The 25,929-nt window shown below is 41.9% G+C and overlaps 1 protein-coding gene across 16 annotated transcripts in view; it reads right to left on the bottom strand.

The window, feature by feature from the left end:
* Window positions 1-25,929, bottom strand: part of ARVCF (ARVCF delta catenin family member) — a 456,576-nt gene that overhangs the window by 412,656 nt on the left and 17,991 nt on the right. For 9 of the 16 annotated variants that reach the window (XM_072983699.2, XM_072983710.2, XM_078381682.1 and 6 more), the window contains exon 2: window positions 6,041-6,106. The exons of 5 other annotated variants lie outside the window; for them this stretch is intronic. The gene's annotated coding sequence lies outside the window, so the exon portion shown is untranslated. Of the gene's footprint in view, window positions 1-458; window positions 514-6,040; window positions 6,107-25,929 lie in introns of all 16 variants that reach the window. 2 more of the 16 variants (XM_078381688.1, XM_078381683.1) reach the window with 1 other exon arrangement.

Below are 25,929 nucleotides of genomic sequence, written 5' to 3' on the forward strand. Positions count from 1 at the left end.
GATTATGGTGATCAGTGTGTTTTTGTTGTGGGTGTATTGTTGTGATAAGGAAGAGAGATTTTCTGTCACAGTGTTAGGAAAAACAAACTTCAGGACACGGCCAAAGAGCCCAAAAAACCCACAACAACCATTAGATCCCGGCCGTGAAAGCCTTCACGAATACACAGGGTCTTCTTTAGTCAATGTTGTTGCATCCTTCCCTGCACACACATAATCCTTCCCTTCCCTCTATAAGACCACTTCCATATCAGTTATCAAGCCATTCCTCCATGACTGACTTTAGTTGTTAATTACGTAGTACGTAGGGTTTCTTTAAGAGCCCAGATTTGGCCCCGAGGCTCCATGCTGCCAACTTCTACTTTCTATCATAAACTATAAATTCACTGGCTTCACAGCTACATTCTTAATATGATATCAGGATACATAAAAATAAGCTGTAGCAGCTTCATCGACTTTACCTTGCCACCAATGGTTCCTTATAGTCTCTGCCCATTAGTTCGAAGTGCCTAATCCCTAGTATTGTAGAAAAAAAAGAATTATAAAGAAAGGACAACAGCAGAAATTGGCTACATAACTAAGTGCATCTCCAAGGGCCTCAACAAAGATCAAGGTTTATATATATAAACAACCAGACTTTCTGTAATATCCCATGTCTACCAACCATTGTGTCCCTTGACAAATATATATATAAAACCAGACTTTCCGTAATATTCTATGTCTACCAACCATTGTGTCCCTTGACAAACTCTGATCTCTCAGTGACATTTCTTAGCATCTTTATGATAGCCAAGTTGACCTGGCCTGTAGCTATTGCCCTAGCCAAGTGCTTCATTGCTTGACAGTCTCACAACAGTACAGTATTAATGAACTACTGTCTACTATCAGTATTCTCATGAGGATACGTGAAAATATACCAGTCATACATTTGCACTTCAATTTCTGATCCATGAAAGTTCACCCTTTAAAATGCTGAAATATTTAGCTTGCTTGCTCTTTTCTTCTCCTCTCCCTTTTCTTTTGACATCACCTCCTAATAGACTATTTACATATAGAAAACGATGGCACAAGAAGAGGAACAGAATGGGGAAAATGAGTCAGCCACTGTTCCACCCTTAAACATGTCAATCACTTCGCAAGCTTATGATGTTGAGCAGGTTTTTCTCACCATGTGAAAACATCCTTCCCCCCCAAGCTTTAGAGAGGCACCCCTGAATATTAACCGGGAGCCTATAAGCTTCAGATCTGGCTCCCTGGTGCTACTCAAGTAAATAAATAATGCATTCTTGAAAAATGAATAATTGAGTGGTACCCATGTAGATGGCAGTTGTCCAAAACAACATTGTAGAATCAGCTTAAAGTCTTGTGCCCCTGAGACATCCTGAAGTCTTGATTTTTTTTTTAATGAAGTCAGCCTTTTTCCTTTGGAAAAACTCACCTCACACCAGGGACTGGTACAGGTGATCTAATAACGAGGGGGGGAAAGGACACCCAAAACAGCTGTCCATGTTCAAGAAGCTTGGCAAGGAGCCACAGAAGCTTCTGGGTGTTTCTTCAAAGGCTGTTATAAAAACAGACCTATGTTTCAATATTACTACTTATACCAGAGGTAGGCAAAGTACAGTCCTCCCAAGACTTCTGGACTGAAATGGCTAGCTGCCATAACCAACACAGGTTTGGCATTAACAGTACAACAGTATCTGGAAGGCTCTACTCGATTCATTTCTCGTTTAGAGACAAAGCACACATCAGCGCCTCATATTTTTTTTGGATTTCAATGCAACCTAGGGATGATATCAGGGAATGCCAGCATGGCCAGGCACAAAGTTCTGGTGTCTGAGCCCAATAACCTATTCCTTTTTTTCCTTTATGGTTGCTTCTTTCTCTCAGAAGAAGGGCATGGTAAACCACTTCTGAGTATTAATTATCTGGAAAAAGGGTTGCCATACATTAGAATTGACTCAACAGCTCATTCATTCATTCATTCATTCATTCATTCATTCATTCATTCATTCATTCATTCATTCATTCATTCATTCATTCATTCATTCATTCATTCATTCAATTTATATCCCGCCTTTCTGGTCGGTTAAGACCACTCTAGGTGGCTTACAGCATAAAACACACAATAAGTATATATATAAAAACGGTTTTTGCATAGTAGAACACATTTCAACAAGATGGGGCAAACAATGGGGGGAGGAAGAAAGGGAAACATCAGGAATTGACTGGAGGGAAGGCCTGCCGAAACATGCAAGTTTTTAATTGATTTTTAAAGATACCCAGCGAGGGAGCCACGCGAATCTCAGGAGGTAGGTTGTTCCAGAGGCGAGGAGCCACCGCCGAGAAGGCCCGGTTTCTTGTCTTTTCCTTCCAGGCCTCCCTCGGCGTTAGGCTCCTTAGCCTCACCTCCTGGCTTGTGCGAGTGATCCGAGTAGATCTAGGTGGGAGTAGGCGTTCCGCCAAGTATCGAGGCCCTAAACCGTTTAGGGCTTCATACGTAAGCATCAACACTTTGAAGTTGATGCGGAACCGAATGGGCAGCCAATGCAGTGCGGCCAGAGTGGGTGAGATGTGTTGGTATTTTTTCACTCCACTAAGTAGTCTGGCCGCTGCATTCTGCACCACCTGGAGCTTCCGCAGCAGCCTCAAAGGCAGCCCCATGTAGAGCGTGTTACAGTGGTCTAATCTTGAGATTACGAGCGCATGCACCAAGGTAGTGAGCGCCCCAACATCGAGATAGGACTGCAGCTGGGCTATCCGCCGAAGATGAAAAAAGGCAGTACAGACCTGATGCTTAGCTTATGATTGTGATCATTATTAAATTATAGCTACTGGAACACAAAGTCTTGCATCTGCTCTTACAATGAAGGAAAGCGAAAACCCTAACCACCCACAGAAGTCTCCTGTCTGAATTTCAACACAGAACTCAAAACCAAACCCAGCACTCAGAACAAGGCAAAAATTCCTTTCGGAGCAAAGCACATACAGACACAAAGTTTCTGAAAAGAGCAAGGCAATGACATACAAGAGACTGCTTGGCAACTCTGGAGACACCGTCATTCAAAAAAACTTATCACTCCCACTATTAAAGTTGACACATATCATACAGAGACATAGGAGCCATGAAATAAATAAATCACAGCTCATGTCACAGTCTCTGCATAGGAAACATTTGTAATAATTCTCATGTTGCTGCTGTTTATTCAAGATGCTAAATTGTCCCTTGTAGACCTGTACAAAGCAACAACAGGATGTGGTATGAGGTGAAAACATAGCCACGGCCTATAATTTAGATGCTAACAGCTAAACAAGGTGTTTCACTTCTAAGGCCTCAATAGGATTCAATAACTTTTCATTTGGAGAGGAGACCAATTATCCAGTTTTTGCGAACAGCACCTTGACCTCAACTATTATACATCTCATGAAACTAGATACACTCTACATATTGCTTATATGAGTGGTGGAATCTGGTTTTCGTGGACAGAAGGGATTAAAATTTATCTCAGACAGCAAGCCGATATTCATTCAACATGAAAAAAACTCTCTCTCTCTCTCTCTCTCTCTCTCTCTCTCTGTGCGCCTACAAAAATGTGGCACTATGGTGTGCTCCTGCTTACCATGCCAGCTAGCCCACCACGACCCCCCATGACATTCCATTCTGTTCACCCAATCTGGTTTTCCACAGGCTCACAACAGTCATACACCCCCCCGCTTATACCTTTTTGGTTACATAAGCATCAGCCCTCAGTCTGAGGCGTGTGAAATAAAGGGAACAAAACACTTTCATGGAATGTGTGAGGAATGAGATCACAACAGATGAAAAATTAAGCCAAAATATATGCCTACACTGTTAAGACTCACTGTTGCATAGGGCCCCGTCCGAGTGGATGCTGCTGACTCTAATCTTGGAGGCTGCGGATTCACTTCAGGTTTTAATACGAACAACAGAAGAAGCTATACAACTCTATCCCTTGCAGAACCTTGGACAGATCCTTTCAAAACTCTGAGTGGACTAATCATCCTTGCAAAACCTAAAGATTTTGCCAGTGAAGAGTAAGACATTTCCAACCATTAGCTTACTTCCCCTATAGCCACCCCCACCCCATTTGCCCATATATAAATATATATGGTCATATATAAATTTTGTATCCACAATATTTTTCTATGATAAGAGACAAAGAGCATATGTTGCCAAGACAACGCCACTTCAGAAGCATTACACTGAACATTAATTTATTTGTGCTCCTGACTTTTCAATTGGAGGCAGAGCTATATTTTTTACCTTTTATTCATTGAGATGACTCCATTGACACAACACGGTATAGCACTGTATCCCAAATGAACATTATAGATAACAGTGCATGCATTTGGTGTCGAGAGTCCTAACTGATGGAAAGATAATAGTGATAGGACCATGTTGATTTTGTCAGCTCCCGAGACCAGCTCAAATCAAAAGCCAGAGCAGCAAGCAGTGTCTACAGAGTGCTTCTCACAAGAGTCTGGGAACTGTGTATCATGTGAGAAATCACCGATCATCCTTGTAAGTACCTAGCACTCCTCATAATGCCTTGTGCTGCAATGGTAACATCTTAGGCTACAATCCTTATTCACTTGTATCTGGAAATCCCACCCATCTCAATGATTCCATGATGACAATCATCTCTTCCATTTTGTTTATTAGTTTCATTTACAGTTCATATTCCCTCCAAGGTACTTAGCTGGCCATTTCTCTTTTCTCCTTCACTGACTTCATAACAGACCCATGAAGTAGGTCAAGAAAAGAAAAAGCAACTGGCACAAGGGCATCTACGGAGCTGCTTGACTCAATGGGAACTTGAATCTCCCTAAGTCTCACTTTGCCACTATAGCTCTCAACTTTACGTGGATCCACCTGCAGTGCTAGTCACAAAGCTTTAACTGGTTGAAAACACTGCAAATGTATATGTCGGTGAAAGAGCAACAAGCTATGGTCCTGTTTAATTCTCAGCTCAGTTATAGAAGGTGTCACACTACTAATATATCCAGTTCAATATCATTCACACTGCCTCCCAGTGACATTGGGGTTGGTTGTTTTTGTTTTGTTTGGTTTTGAGCTTTTATGTGCCCATTTTGTACCAAACAACCTATGTATTCTGATCATTGAGGTATAGCCCTCCAAAGACCCTTAGAATTCCATATCCTTAAAATCTTTCAAAGCTCAAGCATACTTTTTAACATTACGTTTTACCAACACCGTGGTGTACATTTCTGGGGAAGCTGGTGGTAGAATTCTAACTTTGAGCAAACTGTGCATGATTAAAAGCACAACTGGTGGCATAGAAGTCGAATAAAGTAGTAGTAGTAGTAGTAGTAGTAGTAGTAGTAGTAGTAGTAGTAGTAGTAGTAGTAGTAGTGATAGTAGTAGTAATAGTAGTAATAGTAGTAATAGTAGTAATAGTAGTAAAGCAATTGCAAATCTCAGAAATAGCACCATCAGAGCTACGCAAAATGGCAATATTAGGAACAGCATACATACTGTGCCATATTTAACAGATACTTATGCTTTTGGTTATAATTTTTATCTGTTATATAATACCAGTCCATGTTTTTATCATTTTGATTGACTGTGCCTGCTGTTTTTGAATCATTATGATCGTTGTCGTTGTCATCCAACCGAGCTGCCACGATTCTGCCCAGCAACGGCTGTCCAATATCTCAAGCACTGGCTTTGTGAGCCAGAAATTTGCTTTAATCATGGCCCTTTTCTAAAGCCCTAACAAGGTGATTCATAGCTTCATGCCTGCAACTCTATCCTACTCTGAACTAATTATGTGGCCAGAAAGAGGTTACTGGAAGTAATTTCCAGAAGCTGAACTTAAGTCTCCAGTTAAAAGACTTCTGGTCAAAAAGAACAGGATTGTTAAGAGGTGCAGGAACAGCAAAGGTCAAGAAGCTTGCAAATGTCTAATGGGTCAGACTTTTACATTAGCCCTCTTTACACCCCTTTTGCAAGCAGGGGGAGGGAAGACCCCTGTTTGTGGAAAGCAATAATGACTCTTACCACAGTTGGATGGCTGATAGACTTCTGCTGCTAGAAACACAGAACTCGGTGAACCCACGAGCACCCCTGAAAGAGAACAAATTAAAGTACCAACGGTCAAGCATAGTCCATAACTGACATGGTACACAAAGGTTAAACTGAGCCAGAGGGGGAAGTATAAATTATACACCATTATAAAGGTCAGATCCTATTTCCAAGGGATTAGTACAGGATCAGCGTCCAAAGTGAACCAGTGGCACAGTAAATGTTGTAACCACTAAAAAGGAAAAAAGTAACAAGCTCTTTTTCTGTGGCATATTTAACTACCTTTTTAGCGAGGTGGTAAAAACAACGTAGTTTAGGCCAAAACTGGTTTTGGGTTGGAGCATTCCTTACAGAGCATGGGGCTGAGAGTTCAGTTCCCCCCAGAGCCCCCAGAGCGAGGGGGCAGCACATGGAACATGTGTCACTACTGGGTTATATCGCCAGTATATACGTGCATCCCTGGGAAAGATTCATGGTTGCAGACCAGACTCAGAAGAATGGACTAGTAAATCACTTCTAGGTACAAAGCCCTATGACAACTTAAAAGCACTTAAGTGAAGATCAGGTGTGACCTCCCGGAGTCACACACCTGTCACACACTCCTTCTGCTATCAGTCCATAAATGACAATGTACATAAAATTTAAACTGAGGAAGATAAATGTTACACCATTATAGAGGGGATTGGAGATAAGAATATTTAAAGGAATGATTGGAGATAAGAATTTAAAGGAATTTAAACTTGAAATATCCTGCATGCAACTGAGAAGTGTGCTTTTCAGGAAGGGGGAGTGTTGCACAGAACTGAAGTAGGCAGTGAAAAGGTTTTCTTAGTACTTAACTCCATCCTGAAAAAAACATTCATAGCTCTGAGCTATGCTTTGCATGTTTGGTGGTGGAGGGGTGATGCAAAATGCAAATCACAAGAATTGATTTCTTTAATTGGACACAAGGATCCATAGGATTCCTTCCAGCTCTGCAGTTCTAAGGTTAAGATTATTATAATATTAATTAGTAATTCACCACTGCAAATTAAACTGAGTTATGCTGCTACACATAAGAGCAACGGGGTTCTGTTGACAGGTTTTTTAAAATTAAATTAATTTTTTCATTATAATTATTCTACAAGTGGAAAAAGAGTGAAAATGCTGATTGTGCTATGCAGCAAGGATGCAGTGACTTACTTTTGGTGGTGCTGTGTGGGCGAGATTAAATTTAAAAAAAGATATCCCTAGTTATCTGAAGGTCTCTAGTTGTGGGGGGAAAAACACAATTTGGGTTCCATAGCAGGCAGAAAATTTGGCTAATGGTTACTTCTAAGCAGGCCTTTTCAGTGGTACCCCCTCCATCAAATTAATTAATTAATTCAATTTCTATACTGCCCATCTGACCAATGGTCACTCTGGATGACGTACAGCAAGGATAAATAACATATAATGCCATAAACATAATCAAAAGTGAACATCAGCAATAAAACTCCATGCAATATCCTCTCCAGAAAGACACAAAGGGGTTTATTTTTTTTTAAAGGCTATACAAATAAACGTTATTCTGTCCCTCTCAGACAATTTAACTTCCTATACATAACAGTGTGAGAGGTCTCCTAAATTTGTTTCAGAGCCATTTTTAAACTTTTATGGGGATGTTTTTCTATCTTTTTAGTATATAGTGTTGCAGACATTTTAATCTTTGCCATTTTTAAAAAACAGTGTCAATGTTGGTTCTTCATGTTGTTGTTGTTGCACTTAACTGGATTTGTGGATGGGTGGGTGTGTTGTTTGTATCTACTTTGTATTTATATATTTACACCGCCCTGGGAGTTTTGGCTACAGGGTAACTTAAAACTGAATGGACGAATAAACAAATAAATTTCAGACCTGGAAAGAAGAGCAAACTGCAAGCCAGCCTAGCTGCCCCACTGTGTGCGATTGTGTAGTGGTGTGTGATTGTTTGTCGCTGTGGGTTGCCTGACCGAGGCTCACACACCTGTGGAGCCAGCCCTATTTAACCGCCTTCACAGAAACGCCACAAAACATGGCAAAGTAGCTTCAGACCGAAAAACAAAAAACATGGGTTTCTGAGGTAAAAAAAGAAAATAATAATAAAGAGCCGCCGCTTAACCTGCCCTTCATGAATGGAGACACAAGGCAGGATGAGCCCAGCCTGACTGAAGGGAGAAAGGACAGGAAACAACAACAACAACAACAACAACAACAACAACAACAACAACCACAAACAAGGTCTTTGGAAATGGCCTGAGGGCATTTGGAAGCAGCTGGAAATTAAGTCTGCCCAACTCACCCCCTTTAAAAAAGCCCTCATGGCTCCCCAGAAAAAGAAATTGGGGCCTCATCTTCCCAACAGTGAGGGGAAAAAAATATGGAGGGTTTCCATCCAAACTGCAGTCATGGAAGGGGAGGCCGTTTTCCAAGGCTCCCCCCATGCTTAAAAAACAAAACACAATAAAATTTCCTCACAGCCCCAGGCGAGAGGTTTGAAGGGGCCGCAGAATTCTGGGGCTTGTAGTCCAAGGGGCTTAACCGCCCACAGCTGTGGCTTTCACCTCTCAGCCTCGGCGGGGGCCATTCTGTGAAGCCTGGAGGAAGGGAACCCTCCTGGCATCATGGCGCTCTCTTCGCCGGCTCACGCTGGGGTGAGGACCAGCTCAGAGCCGCTCCAGGGGTTGGCGCGATGCCCTCGACTTGGGCAGAGACACCCCCCAGAAGGTGCCCGGCGGGGCCAACCCCAAAGGGTCACCTGGCTCACCAGAGAAGCAAAATGGCCCCTCGGGAAAAGGTGGCTGTAACCTGACTAAATCGTCTGTCTCTCAGTGTAAAACATTTTTATCCTGCCTTTCTCCTTAAAGAATCTATCTACATGGGTTTTAATATCTCTATTTTTATCTTTCTTTCCTATTTTATGAGTTGTAACCCAACTGGAATGCTGCTTGGACAGCAATGGGAGGGAGCAGGATACAAATTAAATGAAGGAATGAATGTCTACCTTATAATCAGAAATTTATTTAACTCATTTAAAGTGTGTGACTTTTTATGTCTTGCAATATCTTGCAAACTGCCCACAGAAACAGTAAATAGCTGGTTAGATGGGTAGGATACATACATACATACATGCATGCATACACATACACACACACACACACACACACAAACACAACCAGAACACTACATACAAAACTATTTAAAAAGAATTAAACAAACATTATCAAAATGGTAAATAAAAGCAATACTAGAAAACATGTGAAAGAGAAAAAAAACACTCAGGGAGAAAGTCACTGAGGGAAAGCTTTCCTGAGGAGAAAGGTATTTGCCTGTTTGTGGAAGGAAGATGGAGCCAGCCTGGTCTCCAGTGGGAGGGAGTTCCAATGTCTGGGAGCAGCCACAGAGACGGCCCTTTCGTGGGTCCCCACCAAATGCACTAGTGAAGGTGGTGGGACCAAGAGAAAGGCCTCCCGTGATTTTCTTAACACCCAGGCAGGGTCATTAAGGGAGACATAGCCCTTGGGCCCAAGCCATTTAGGGCTTTGTAGGTTAAAGCCAGCACTGGATCGGCAGCCAGTAACAGGGGGAATGTGTGATCTCTGTGAGCAGCCCCAGTTAGCAGTAGTTTTCTCATGTCATGAACATTTTGTCCACACATACATACACAACCTATCCCTACAATACAGCAACCTAAAATATTTTACCAGATGAGGCAAGGTGCCAAATGGAACTCTTCCACCCCTCCCAACCAGTCAAACTCAAAAGCCATTCCAGTTAATTTGGTAGATGAGATAAAATCCTCCCTGGCCCCAAATCTCTTCCTATGACTGACAGTGCAAAAGAAGAAGAAGAAGAAGAAGAAGAAGAAGAAGAAGAAGAAGAAGAAGAAGAAGAAGAAGAAGAACAACAACAACAACAACAACAACAACAACAACAACAACAACAACAACAACAACAACTATAGTTACGAACAGCATATGAGAAGCCAAACTCTCATTGGAAAACACTACAATGCTGGGGGTGAGAAACTGTAGACAGTAGGAAAAAAGGAAAAATCAAAGAAGAGACTTCATAAAGGAAGTCTGAGCCTAGAAGTTGCAAGACCTAAACAGGGCTGTTAATGATTGGGCACACTGGAAATCGCTCATTCTTCATCATCATCATCATCATCATCATCATCATCATCATCATGATGTGCTGTCAGGTCAATGCTGACTTATGGCAATCCTTTCCAGGATTTTCCAGGTAGAAAGTACACAAAAAATGGTTTACCATTCCCTTCTTGGGACTGTGCAGCTTGCCCAAGGCTACACGGGCTGGCTCTTCTAAGATGCACAGTGGGGAATTGAGCTCTCAACCTCTGGCTCTGAAGCCAAAAATCTAACTCACTGAGCTATCCAGCTCATTCGTAGGGCCGCCATAAAACAGAAAGGACAGCGCATAACAAGAATGTGAAAGAGTGAATGGTCACTTCTATCTCTCCCTTAATCTTCTCGTCTAAATCTTCCAACCCATTCAAGTGGGGAACCTCACTTCATAACATCCTCTATAGAAAAGTTACAATCTGATTCCCTGGATCAGTTTCCGCCCTTCAAAGGTTACCAGCCCATCAAAGAGGACTCACTTACAATTAACGCACTTGCTATTTTCTGCCAGGATGTATGTTATTTTCAGCTGCCAATCTATTCAAAGACTATGAGCAAATGAAGCATATTTGTATATATGTGTGTGTGTGTGTGTACATATATCTGTCTGCCTTATAATCAGAAAAGTTATTTTCTCTTTTAAGAGACAATGATGTGTCACTTCAACTCTTCAAGTCTTAAGCTGAATGATCACAAGGCTTTCCAGAGAAACCACAGACAATCCACAAGAGGCCTGCCCTGAAGTCAAGAGATGGCATAAACTGGGAGATACTGGCTACTGCATACAGTTAAATCTAAATGAGAAAAAGATGGGTAATTTAGTCAGAGAAAATGGGACATGAAAGGACTGAACCAAAAATAGTCCACTGCACGGAAGAGCGAGGCCGGGGGAAGGAGAACAATCAATAGTTTAAATTACCCTAAAATTGAGCATCTATGTTAGAACATGACTGCTTTATGAGAGACAATGTTAATGATCTCACTCGGAGCCCGAGAGTCTGTAATGGTAAAATTTTGCCTTGTATCATGACTGGAGACAACTCAATCGTGAAGACATTTACTCTGGAGAAAATCCATAGTTTCTTGGTCTGAAAAACCTACAATGTCTCACTTTTGTTTACTTAATCTGAGCATGGATAGCAGGCTGCATACACAGAGGGCCAAATTATCTGGAGCTGCGTTCTGAACAGAAAAACTGCAATATGGTCGGCTGGGTAAGAACTGAACCAGGACCATCTTCCTGAACAGCCAAGAACATTGCTGGGGAAGTCACTAAATCTCTGCCAAGCCTACTTTACAGAACTTTTATAGCGTTTACTTTTTAATTCTGTACTTTAGTCTCTCTCTCTCTCTTTTTACTAAAAACACTGGGAAATTAAAAAAAAATCAAAGGATGCAATGATAATAGTTCAGAAATCACTAATGCCATAAACAACTGAAATGCACAGCTTGAAACATTAAACAAATAAATGAACTAAATTCCATTAGTCAAAACAGAAAGTGTAAAATGGAAGTGGGGTTAAAATGTAATAAACTATTTTTATTTTACTTGGAATTTTGTGGAAAGGGATGTAACAGGCTTGTAATTGCATATACCGTAAATAGAGAAGAAGCTTTTGTATTGCTAGTAAGACTTTTATGCTGGTAAGGTCCCTCAGTCGATAAGGTACTACAACATTTTTGGCATCTTTATTCTTTATTTTTCTTTTGTTTTAGCCTGATATCAATCATCAATATTAGTAGTAGGCATCCTTCAATCTCGAAAGACTATAGTAACGTCCTCTGAATAGAGGTCTTGGAACAGCGTCTAGTGTGGCTGAGGAGGCCAATTTGAGAGTGACAGTCCCCTCCACACTGAAGACAAATCCATTCTGTCCCCTGTTCAGCTCTCTGATTTTGCTGCTTTCGGGACTGCCTCTTTGCCTCTGCCTGCTGGACAAGAGTCTCTTCAAATTGGGAGAGGCCATGATGCAACGCCTGCCTCCAGGCTGAACACTTGGAGGTCAAGGTTTCCCATCTGTTGAGGTCTATTTCTAAGGCCTTCAGATCCCGTTTGCAGATATCCTTGTATCACAGCTGTGGTCTCCCTCTGGGGCGCTTTCCCTGCACTAATTCTCCATACAGGAGAGTTACATACAGTCCATATTACAGCCCTTTAAATACTTGAAGATGGTTGATCAAATAACATTGCCAGGATAAGGAGGGAATCTGGCCTCTTCATTTGAACAGGTGTGAGTCAACAAGATGGTGGGTGCAGTGGAAGCAACACACCCTCATGTGGCCCTGCAGTCCTCCGGCCCCCTCTTCCCTGTAATTGCCATGAGGTGTATCTAGGAGCTGGCATGCAAAAGCTAAGTTGATTTTCCCCCCACAAAGAATCATGAGCCAGAAGCTACATTTGCATCTGCCTGTCCATGTGGATTTTTCTTGCAAATTCCGCACGGCTTCTATCTGTCCTTATACAACTTCTTTCTAACAAAACATAACATACTCCATCGGTAAAAGTAGGTTACATCAGAAACAGAGAGCCAACCCTTCAGTGTTGCCAGTCTCAAGGGAAATCAAAATCAGTTATAGGTTAATTAACATACTTGTTTGTGTCAGCTGTCCAGCACGTATAAGCCAGCTCCTATGTCAGCTCTTGAATGCAAGAGATGAATTCTGGCACTGTATATGGAAGTACATATTCTGAAAACATTACACAGGGAGTAGGGTTACACCAGCATCCCTGTCCACATTAATCTATGTCTGGATTAGAGAACATGTGGCTACTCCAGATGTTGCTTAACTACATCTCACTTCAGCCCTTAAACCTCCTTGCATAAATAATTCCGAACACTGCAAACCTGACCTCTGGATTTGTTCTTGGGGGGAAAAAAACAGAAAATTAAAGGTACAAGGAGACACGCCGCACTTGTTTGTATTTTAAAACCTAAAGCTTTGCCTGCCAAACTTCAATTCCCAAATGACTTACACGGCGCTACAACCAAGGAACTACAAGCAGTGGCATTCAAAGGGAGATGGAATTTTTAACTCACCCTGTATACAACTATGATAGCTTAATATCATTAATGAGGGGAATAAAGCACTTAATCTAATCGACTATCACAAGCTCTAACAAATGGCTAGCACAGCATTTATTACAGAGTAATGAGTTACATTCTGAACAGCAGTATTTGCTTAATGAGTTTTAAAATATTCAAAAGGTTTTGCATGTCATCTCTCTCTCTCTCTCTCCCCCACCCCATCGCTTCCTCCAACCACACTCCAGGGCAAAAGGTCTTTTATTCTCCCACCACCAAGAAATGACACAGTGTGGGGTGTTTTGACACCACCACATTGCAGCAGCATGGAATGACGGAAGTACAACTTCCCATTAGGACTAGACATTGTGACTTTATTAGATGCTCTATTTGTCATGATGGAAACAAATCTAATCCACACTTATTCAATACGTAGATCCTTTCTGCAGACATCAAATAAAAGAAACAGCACGGTCTAGAATGTAAGTTGATTTATTTGCAACAAAATCAAAGTCAGGTAGGCTGAGAGAGAATACACCCCCTTTAAAATTCCCAGCACCTATGATATTGGCTTAATGCAGGCCAGCGGCTGTATGCAACACTTCTGAACAGCTGCTAAGGCTTACGAATCCCAGCAGTGTTCACCGTTGTTTTGTTTTCATTATTTCAACACTTTTATTAGAAGAATTAAAGCAATACATTATCAGCATAAGAAACAGAACACAACAGCCCAGAATCGCAAAGAAATACAGTAGCCAGAATCCTGCTGCTGATTTACACCTGCTTCTGTGGAACTCCATAACGTTTCACAGTGAATTGCCACTAAAGCATGAGGCATCACTTGCATTTTCAGACGTATACCAGATTGCACAAGAGGTACATGTCTAGTAATGTGACAGCGTATTAATTAGTAGCAATTCACATTGCTGAGTTCTGCCATTTAGATTGCACACACATAAATCATCAACAGAATTCTAGCCAGCATCTTGGAGGTAGGCTCATGTAGCTTAATGACAAGGATGACACACATCCCAGGGTGTCTTTCAACAGGTACAGGTGTCCTGCATTTGGGACTATCTGGGGACTATACTTCCAGGTTATGCTTCTGAGTGTTGGGATGGTCCAATGACTGTACTTATTGCAGGCATTGGAGGGTGACTCTCATTCAATTTAACTGTGTCGTGATTCTGTCCATCAAGGGTTATTTGCTATACCCAAGACGACCTCATTTTCTCTCCCAATCAGAACCAACACCAGCAGACCTCTTAGGTGCTGACTCATGGCCAGCTCAGCTGCTTCATTCTACAGCCATCAGTCTCTATCTGCCAACAAAGCAGGCCAGATGACCACCTCCGGAAATCTTCAAGCAGACGGAAACAGCAGGAGCACAACCAAAAGGAGCTGTCTTCACCTGTGGGTCCTTGAGGCTTTCCGATGAGTCTGGGCATATCTGATGGAGGCAGACCCAAGCAGTGGAATGTCCAATCTAGGTATACAAAATGATGTCCCAGCAGGCAAACTACAGAGATCCTCTTCTGCAGAGGATAGATGGAAACAGGACCTTGGATAGAACCAAGTGAACCTAGTGATGCTCTGACCTACACAAGGGGATCGATATGAGGATGGTGTCTCAGCCGGGAACAATAGATATCCGAAGCTTTATGGATACAAACTAGGCCTGTAGTGAGATTAGCTCTACAGCCCTGGAGAAGCCGACTGGACTGCTCAAGGGTCTCTCCCACCCCCTACTTTTGTAGCCTTAGACTTTGTAAGAGTGGGGAGGTGGAGGTTCTGTCATGCTTAGAAGACGATGGCAGTGCTGCATTCAGGTACCGATCTTCCCCTGATTGACGCAGCAGCCTTGCATCATAATCCTCTGTTGCGCCAGGAGAAAGAACTAAGCTACATGGTGAAAACTAAAATAAGACGATACTGTGGCTGACATCTTGTACTGAGCTGCAACTAGAATAGGCTCATTGAATTGATAGAACTTATAAAGGAGTTGACTCACCAAATCTTCACCAAACCATTTAGGCCTACTCTAGTTGCCACTTACTATGTTAAGAGATACTTCAGCCATTATGCATGGGATAGGATCATGGTAGATTTACAGGAAGAAGCTTATATTGCAACTTTCTGCTGAGCTTCCCTAAATGATGTTTCGGTCCTATTTCCTACAGCCCCACCACGATAGGATTAATTCAAGACATTCTTTCACCACCTTTTGTAGCTTTAGACTTAGGTTCATGGTGGATTCACAAGAAGGCTGTGGAAGTAGCTGTTGTTTTAACAAATGTAATAATTAAATGTTTGCACACAGATTTCTGATACAACTACAGAATATTTCTGAACTGCATTTGGATGTGAATGGCTGCTCTGCTCCCATGCAAAAGATACCTGCTCATCTAGCATGGGAAGAGCATCTTCTTCTGCATCTCCTCCAAGCTTTTAGTCAACCCCAGACGGATGGATCATTTTCACACTGCTGTCCCCCTCAACCAAGTTTCTCATATATTTTTCTGTAATCTACCCTCTGCCATATGATCACATGCAAGTTCTAGACTGAAATTCTTGGTTTAGTTGCAGGTCAACACTTTGTTTTTTAAAAAAAAATACATTCTTGATTTATGCAAGGAATTCGTTAACCATAAAACAAGCCATCCAGTTGAACATAAAGTGCAAAATGACCCCCCCCCCTTAAAGAAAGTGTGGGCTGGAGAGAATGTTCGGCATCCTCTTATCTATTACCTTGCCCAACAGCAAGCCCCATGATGCAATGGTTAAACTGCAGGCAAGCCTCTGCTCACAACCTGAGTTTGATCCCAATAGGTACAAATAGCTGGCTCTAAGACGACTCAATCTTCTATGCTGTTGTTGTTCACCTCAGAACCAAGTACAGTGGAGCCTCGCAAGACAAATGCCTCGCAGGACAAAAAAAAACTCGCAAGACAAATGGTTTTGGCAATGAGGTTGATGACTCGCAAGACAAATGTTCCTATGGCCATGCTTCGCAAGAAGAATGTTTCCCGTTTTTTGTTCCTGCCTCATGTTTGCTGATTTTTAAATGTTTTTCTATGATGTTTAAAAAGTTAAAGTTTTTTATTGAAATTTTTAAAATCATCTGCACAATATGCATGGCTTTAAAGAGCACTTAATAAACCCTTTGTAAACCCAATTTGACTTTGTTCTGACTTTTTTTGCCCATAGGAACACATTAATTAGATTTCAATGCATTCCTATGGGAAAACGCGTTTCGCAAGATGAATTTTTCGCAAGACAACCGCGGAATGAATTAAATTTGTCTTGTGAGGCACCACTGTATTTGCATTTGATCCCAATACTTTTGTATACCTCTGTACATTTATATCTTTCGATGTTTTATTTGTGGCTGGTCTTTGACCATAGTAAAAGTTTTATCTTATCTATCCTTCTGAAGTTGGTAAAATGGAGACCCAACTCACTGGGGTGGCTGGGTAAAGTATATAATTATGTTTTGAATCAACCAGAGAGTGCTCAAGCACTATGAGGCAGTATTTAAGTCAAAACAACATCAAACAAAGCTCTCATTAGAGATGCTTCTGCAACAAAACAGCAGAGCAAAATGGGGCAGAACACAACATTTGTGTGACCTTATTTCCCTTCCCAATGCTTTTTCTTTTAAGAAACCCTGGGCTCAAAGGTTTCCTCTGAGAACCATTGAAAGCTATAATAAAACAGGACAAAGCAAACCTCCACAAGCAAGACATTTTGACTCACCGTCAAGTCAGTCACCTGATGTCATCTGAAATGACGAGATTATTCTGAAATAAATACGACGATTCCTTTTTGGTCCCTTGCTCAAGGGTCACAGGTAACATTTGCTCCAACGAAGGGCAAAACTAACAAGCAAAGAAATGTCAAAACCCTCCCGAAAGAGAGGAAGATGCATTATGTGGACATTTTCCTCTTCTGGACATGAACCAAATGACTTCGTTAAAAACAAGATTGGAACAATTACTGTGTTTAGCGCTCTGGAATCAGTGCAATTTTGAGTCCCTGCAGAAGCCACTTATATTTTCCCTTTAAAAAAAAAAGAAATGAGAAATATTGGCAAGCGTTTTGCTTGAAATGGCGCCTAAAAATGGTTCTACCTCACTGTGCATTTTAAAAGCCAACAAAATTGAAGAGGGAGGGAGAAAAGATTAAGGCTTGTCTGTGTGAGGTTTTTTTATAAAGGAAAGTGTAGAAGAACTGATTTATATCAGAAAGGAAAAAATGGTAATTTCTGGAAATTTTACATCTCTAGAGAGAACTTAAATACATAAAATCTCAGAAGTCTTTCATTAAGGTCTTCATGTTATATAGTTTAAATACCATGTCACAGACATATTATTTATCATTGTAAAAGAACATATTCCACACTCCTTTAAAAAAAAATTGAGAAAAAACAAAAAACAGCTTTTGAAAAATGAGAAAAAAACATACAGTATTCCTCCCCCCCCCCAATTTTTCCAGTTTTTCCCCAGGCCTTCCCATCTCTACGCTGGACTGCCTGGCTGCAGGACCAGAAGCGAGGAGTTCAAATCTACCTTGCCTCCTGGGAGGGGGCCAGCTGAGTTCAACACAGTGTGTACCTGATGGAGTTGTGTACCCTACCACCTATATCAATCTAGGCAAGCTGCAAGGTCCTAGAGCACCACCAGAAGAACAAACTGCTACCCCCAAGTCCATTATACCAAAAACGAGTGTTGGAGGGGGGGGAGACAACTAGGAGATTTGCTATAAGTGACATTCGACTTGATGGCACAAAATTATTAATTACTTAGTGCACAGATGGGGTGAGTCCCAAAAGGTCCAGGGGAAATTAGCCACTACGTCCTCACTTCTTGAAATACTGGAAATGACCTGAAATCCATTATCTGGTTCTGTAAAGCCCCAGTTGTTTTGCCTTCAGAAGACACTGGGGGGGGGGGGAATTGTGGTATGTTCTAAAGCAGTGGTCCCCAACCTTGGGCTTCCAGATGTTCTTGGACTTCAACTCCCAGAAATCCTGGCCAGCAGAGCTGGTGGTGATGGCTTCTGGGAGTTGTAGTCCAAGAACATCTGGAGGCCCAAGGTTGGGGACCACTGTTCTAAAGCACTGGTGCTCCCGAAGTGTTCCAGGAGAATCAACTCTTGTTTGATTGGTGCTTTTTATTCCCCCAGGGGGACTGGAGAGTGAAAAATAGTCTGATAAGTGTCTGGAATCTACAGGCTATATTGCTGTCCAATCCTGGTCATCCAGAGCTCTCCATCTCTCACATTGGGTTTCCATCGCTAATAAGATGGGATTTGAAATCTAGACCTCCCGAGACATAGTCAGACACTATCTGTTATATCACTCGGGCTCTCAGTGTGATGATCTGCAATGGACCCAGTACCTACTGTTTTTAGAAGAGTCCCAGAGGGCACAAACTCTCATTAAAATGGTGAGGTCCTCGGGTGATGTTTGTGGATTTAAATGGAGGCCTCAGGAGATGTGAGGGGGGGTCAGACTTGTTCTGCATCATTGCTGCTATTTAGGAAGGAACGTTCCGCTAACTCAAAAGCTTCCCATCATTTTAAAGTTCTCTCCATTGTTGGATAACTTGCAAATTATGGCCAAACGACACCCCCCCTCCCCAAAGAAGCACTGCTTCATTTCGAGAAATTGGTCACAGAGAAGCAGCAAGCATGACAGACGAGGGGAAAGAACGCCATTATTTGTCAACATGACTGTCCTATTTAACCTCGCTTCACTCCGCTTCTGCTATTGAGGCTGCAGGAAAACTAATTTGACATCAACAAAAGGAAAGCTCTCGGAGAACAAAAAAATGGAGGGATTGAACAGTTTTTGGTTTTGGAAAAGTGCTTCCGACCGCATTTTATCTGGGGCATGTAATGTTCTTAATGCTAACCTGATGATCAACTAAACAAAAAACACATATTTGACTACGCAGCTATTCAAATATCCCCTCTCAACCAGCTGACAGGATTTCTTGGGCTTCAGTAATGAAATGTGTACCCACAAACATTTTTCAGGTGTCGTTATTTGACACTTGTTTTACATTATTTGAGAAATCTTTTCTCTCAGTCAAATCAGCTGCTACACTTCCAGGTTGGACAGCAAAGAACAAATGTAAAACTCAGAGATCTTACTGTAACATGACCGAGTAGACATGGTCTAGAGGGGTGGGGTAAAAATCAAATAAATAAATAAATAAATAAATAATAAACTGAAAGAACTAGGCATGTTTAGCCTTGAGAATAGAAGACTGAGGGGAGATAGGATAGCGTTCTTCAAATACTTGAAAGGTAGTCATAGTGAGAAAGGGCAGGATCTGTCCTCAAACATCCCAGAATGTGGGACACATAATAATGGGCTCAAGCTACAAGAAGCCAGATTTAGACTGAATATCAGGAAAAACTTCTTAACTGTTAGAGACAATGGAACTAATTACCTCAAGAGGTGGTGAGCACCCCAACACTAGAGACATTTAAGAGAAAATTGGACAACCATCTGTCAGATCTACTTTGATTTAGATTCCTTCATTGAGCAGGGGGTTGGACTCTGTGCCCTTATACGTCCATTTCAACTCAATTATCCTAGGATTCTAATACAAACCAACTTAACTGCTTTTAAGCACTCAGCCAGGCCCACAGTTGTTATATAAAAAGGGGGAACTCTTAAGCCCTTTGCTAGTCCTTAGCATTATTTAAGTAGAGCTACAAAGAGCAAAATGTTTAGCAGGACAGCAGGAGAACTCAGTGATGTCGTTTTATTATTATTATTATTATTATTATTATTATTATTATTATTATTATTATTATTATTATTATTATTATTATTATTATTATTATTATTATTATTATTATTATTATTTGTACTAAAGAGTCAAAATCCATATGTCAGCATGGCCCAGCGAGGAGAGATTTGGGTAAATATAAAATACGGGAACTTTTCCAAGTGGGCACTATGGAGCACTGTAACATCCCAGATGGAGTTGCTGGTTTTCCTGAATTAAAGCTCTTACTAATTTTGTAAAATAAATTTCTCTTTAAGATTCTCATACCTCTAAATGGACTACAGTGGGGTCTTGACTTAAGAACGGCCCGAGTTAAGAACATTTTGACTTAAGAACCGCTCTCACAGGAAAATATTGACTTGACTTAAGTACTTAGATTTGAGTTAAGAACTGAAAAAAAAACCACGTGGGAGGCAGGGAAAGTGCAAAATTTGAACTTTCCGTTAACTGTTGGCCGGTGAAAAGGATGCCTGTCTGCTTCCTCACTCCTCCCAGCGTTTAGAGAGTGGATTGGGAGACAGTCTTCAGACTGCCTGGTACTGTACTGCCTGGACTGTATTTTCCCTGCCTTCCCTGAACCTTTCTTGACCTAAGAAAAAAAGAAACAAAATATCCCCCTCTAGTGGTTGAAGGCAGAATAGCAGCTTCCCATTAGTTTCTATGGACGGAAAAGAGCAGATACGGATCAAATGGTTTTCAATGCATTCCTATGGGAAATGCAGATTTGACCTGAGAACTTTTTGACTTGAGAACCGCCTTCCAATACGGATTAAGTTCTCAAGTCAAGACCCCACTGTACATAATATGGCCAATGTGATTTCATATACAGACTGGAATCCTGTTGTGTAACTTCAGCCTGCAGAAGGGTAATGATGCTATCAGGAGAGAGCAATTTTCGGTAATTATAAAACTTCCAACTTCTGTTCCGTGGCTTTTCTGACTCCCATGTGAAAAGCTGCTGCAGCCAAAGGATAGAAAGGGGATCACCAAAGATTGTTTCCATTGAATGACATTTCTAGCAAAGGGTGTTTTTTATTTTGTTTTTGTTTTTTGTGTTTTTTTGTTGTTGTTGTTAATTAAAGACTTCCTCCTTCTGCCCCGCAGACCCCTGGGTTCCATGCATTGATTACATTGGAGTAGGAAAAGCTGTGGGACTGAAGTAGGATTTTTTTAATTACCAAAACCCATCTTCTGCTGATGACATCATCACCATTATACCAACAGAGTTTCAGCCATAGGTATATACGCATGTATGTAATCATCTGTAGGGCTCAAACCCTGGATTAAGTGATTACATTAGATTACACCTGTCCAGACTGGAATGATAATTTTCATGTTGGTGCATTTTATATTTTGACCTGTCATCATTTCCGCTCGCTGTTTAAGATGAGAGGCATTCTCTCCAAAGTAAATCATTTTGCTGTACAAATCAAAAGCAAAACAATTTTGGAACGGGGGTGGGGGGTGGCAGCTAGAAGAAGCATGAATTCTGAAATCAATATATTAAAAAAATGCATTCCTGGTAGTGGTTATTATTCCGGCAGGCACGTTATTGATTACGGTTATAACGGGCTCAACTTCAGCTCCCATCAATAACTCACTTCTTGTGTTGTCACACTGTATTAAAAAGAGAGAGAGTGTGGGGATTTTGTAGTTTAAAGTTCCATCTTGTGGCTATTAAGGGATACATCACTGGTGTTTAGCATAATCAAGCTACTGTAGTATAAAGATGCATTGTTCTATGATTCTCTCTCTGCGCATGCGTGGAATGCCTTAAGACTGATAACCACACGACGCCTCTATGGCCAAATTCTTATCTTATGCTAATTTTGCTTGTTTTGCGTGCTTAATAAAAACGTCTGGGGGGAAGAAGGTAGCCATCTTCATCTTCTTCTTCTTCTCTACCGGTACCTGAATACTAACAAGATAAAGTCTGCAGTGTCTTCATTTATCAGAGATCTCTCCCTGGTTTTCATGCAACTGCTGCTTGGCTGGCTTCCAAGCAGGGTTCCCTGGGGATTTCCCCACATTTTGGCGGCCCGTGTGAGGCAAGAAGCACGGGACAAGCTGAGCAACGCAACAGCGCGGCAATTCACACTCCCCTCGCCCGGCAAGGGTTTCAGACGTCACACATCCGCAAGGATCCCGGGTGAGTGTTGAATTTGTCAAGTTAGACACCTAGCCTCCTGGCAACATGGGGAGCTTTGTATCTAATCTTCAGGAAGTACAGGACCTCCACTTCTTATTAAAAAGGAATGGTCACACGACCACACGCACAGAAGTGGAAGATTTAGTTCATACTATTCGGGATGTATGTCCCTGGATCCCCGAAGAAGGGACACTGGACCTCAAGGAATGGTCTAAAATAGGCAGCTGTTTACAGGGACATCCAAGAGTTACAGCAAAAGTGCTTTCTACATGCTGCAAAGTGCGTACCAGCCTTCAAGGCTTGGCACCACCACGGAACATTCTTTTCGACCAAGAATTTGAAAATAATCTGTTCAAACAACTCCCTCAAATTTTGCCTCCCCTTCCTCTCACACCAGCCCCCTCGGTTCCACTGCTGGACTCTCTGTCTCATTCTGCCCAGCCAACCGAGCCTCAGCCTGGGAACACCTCAGCATTGTCTCCCAGTCCTGCCGTTCATCAGGCAACTGAGAACACAATTTCTAACTGTCCTTTAATGGATACAATGGGTGCTGCTTTAGAAACTGCTTATCCTGGCGTTCAGGGAACACAAGCACAGGCACAGGGAGATGCCGCGGCAGTTTCTCATAGTTCTGAACTGCTCCCATATCAAGGCGTCCGCGAACTGCAACTCAGTCTCAAGGACAAACAGACACAGACTCTCCCGGAATCCTCATCCGCCCAATGGCCGGCCCCTAGTGACTGGAGTAGGGGTCTCCTTCTACCAGCAGAAGGACTTATTTGCCTTCAAGGATGGCGAGATTTAGCAACTAAGCAAGCAGAAATTAATGCTGTTGTTTCTGTACGTCAGCCAATTATTATGGGAGAAGGTATATTCGCTTCTGCTGTTCAAGTCCGTCTCATGGACGCAGTTCTCAGTCAGCCAAGGTCACATGGGAAATGGGACCCAGGGAAATGGGACCCAGGGCCGCCCCCAGGCCAAGAGAGAATAATAGGGGATCTGCAGGATTCATGTGATGTCACCGGCTGGTATACAAAAGAAGCTTTACAAGCATGCCATGTGTCTTGTGAGAAATCAGAAGGGGAGGAGGAAGAAAATGTAAGGGGGACAGCTCAACAGGAGGCCTGTTTTGAACTGCCACAATGGGTCTATGTTTCTAAAGCTAAATGTGCTGCTATTCCTCAAGGCTACACTGTTCTGGTTTTTACATGCGCTGCTTTTGTTTGTCTCAGCTTGAATGTTGTGCCAGGACTGATAACTCGCATGGCAAACATTCAGGTTTGGGTGAAAAATCCTACTCAGCTGGACAGTCATAGCTGAGAAAGAGTGCCCCCCCACCTGGCCAGTAAACAGAGAAAAATGCGTATGGGGTGGGAGGAGGTGAACCAACTCCTTAAAGCGCTTCCCCCATCACCTTCCAATGTGGAGAAAGCATTGTTACTCTCAAGCCACTTGCAACATCCTGGACACTATGTTCCATGTTCTTTCTAGAACTACAAATTCTATCACACCTTGCATTGCTTAGCAGTTTCCTGAATATCTCAGCGTGATGGGATCTCTAATCTCATCCACGGATTCAGTGCAGCCTGCTAGGACATAAAGTCTGTATTGTTTTCTGTGCCTCTGTGAAGTAGCAAATTCAAGGTCCACACCTGGCGCAATGCCCAGACTTAGTACTCTCCTCTTATCAGCGATTCTGGGCGTTCTGCCAAGAGAATGCCATTGTATTCGGACAGTCTAAATGGAGAATCATTTGGCAACCTACAGTCTTCTTGCAGAAGGGTTTTTGTGCAGCCCAGAGAAAGTCAACAGACTGGACATAAACTTTTGCATCTATACCTTTGAGATATCAATTGGGCACGTCAGTTTTGGTATTGTCTACAAATGATCTCTCACAGTTGTTCTCTGCACTCCCTGGTCGTTCTTCACCTGTTATTGTTATGCTGGTAACTTCATCGATGAAGGCTTCTTACAGCTGATCTCTCAGCAACTTCGACTGCAAGCTCGCTTGCCTACTGAGAGCATTCCTCTTTCATGTGCTATCTTAGCTACGCCATGGCTATCAACTGCAATTCTCTACTGACAAGATGGGCCATGTACTCGCTTGAACTTGTACTCCTGTGTTAAAGCAGTTGCAGATTTGTTTTGCCAAGGCATCGTTCCAGATGTTGCCACAATTGTCAGGGACGTATTAACTCTATTTTTCTTTTCTGCAGGGTGATGTTGAACTCTCCAAAAGACAAGCGCCTGCTTTCCTGTGTTTCTTATCAATTAACCACTTGTTTTTCCACAGACGCTTTTTTAGATGGTTTGCCTTTCCAAGGTGTTGCCACGTGGCAGCGTTTGAACTTTTTTCTAATGATGAGTTTAACTTTGTTGTAGACACACGTTTATAAGCTTTTTAGGCATTTGCTTTTTTAAAATATCTGTCTCCTTCCATAGATAAGGATTTGTTTTCACTGTTTTCCTGACTTTGTTACTTTAGAGCAGAACAGCATTCTGTTCCATTGCCCATATATGTTCCCACCCTCAACTTCTGGGATTTTTTACTAAAGGGAATGCTGTTGCTGATTCAGCTTTCAAGCAGAATTCATGTGCTTTAGTCTTTTTTCTGATCCTATTTGCTTCTCATGACATGTTTCATTACTCTGTAAATATGTTTCACAGAATGTTTTCTATCCCAATGACTCAGGCAAGAGACATTGTAGTTGGCACGTGGATGTCACACAAGTGCAGGTTTTTGCCTAAATTACATTTGACTGTGGATACATTTTCTGGGTTTATTTGGCATCTCCTCTTCATGGAGAGACTGCAAGACAATTTATTCAACATTACATTTGGAACAATTGCTGTAATGGGCCATCCTAGGCCTGAAGACTGGACAATGGACCTGTCTATATATCATCTGCCTTTCAAGAATCTTATGTTCAATGGGGACTCTCACTGAAGCATGAGATTCCTTTTAATTCCACAGGGCAAGCAATTGTGGAAAGAGCACACTTAACGCTTAAATTTCTTTTGCAGAGCAAACCTCAGGCAGAGGGGTTTCTGGGTCAGATTGTTCCTATGGTTATTGCAAAAGTTCTGTATACTTTAAATTTTCTGCTTTTTCCTCATTAACAGGGTTCACAACCCAAGTTAAAGTTCATTTCAGGGCAGACTCCTAGGACTGCTTGAACTGTTCTTGGTTCCACGTATTTCTGCTCCGGACAATCAAGGCAATTCTTGGGTGCAACATGCTCAGTATATATTTGATGTTCATGGACAGAATGTTTCTCTTTTATATGAATCATGAGCTCACTGCCTGGTCTTATTGATGATCCAACCTTAATTCTTGCCTCTTTGCAAAGTATTTCAGAACATGGTCAATCTGAACTTGTTTTCCATGCTGTTCCTCCTACTTCTAATATTTCAAGGGTTCAATCTACGCACCACATCTGAGCTTTGTGTTTCTGTTGTATTCATGCAGGGAACTGGAATGCCAAGGTTCCAGGTTTCACTTGATCTGGACAATGTTTTAAAAGAATGCCTCCCTTAATCCCAATGGCCTAGAACATTCCACATTGGGATGGAAATATAGTGGGCACCCAAATCTTATTACAGGTGCGCTCACATTGAGGTCACATCCAGGCATTATTGCACAAGAACAGGCATAACATTTTGGGTCTGACTTTTCGCCTGGAAGAAAAGCAGTTAATGCTACTACAAGAATCATGGTAGCTCTGCAGAGTGAAATAGACCAGTTAAA

This window comes from Pogona vitticeps, chromosome 14 (assembly GCF_051106095.1).
Source record: "Pogona vitticeps strain Pit_001003342236 chromosome 14, PviZW2.1, whole genome shotgun sequence".
Classification (NCBI taxonomy): domain Eukaryota; kingdom Metazoa; phylum Chordata; class Lepidosauria; order Squamata; family Agamidae; genus Pogona; species Pogona vitticeps.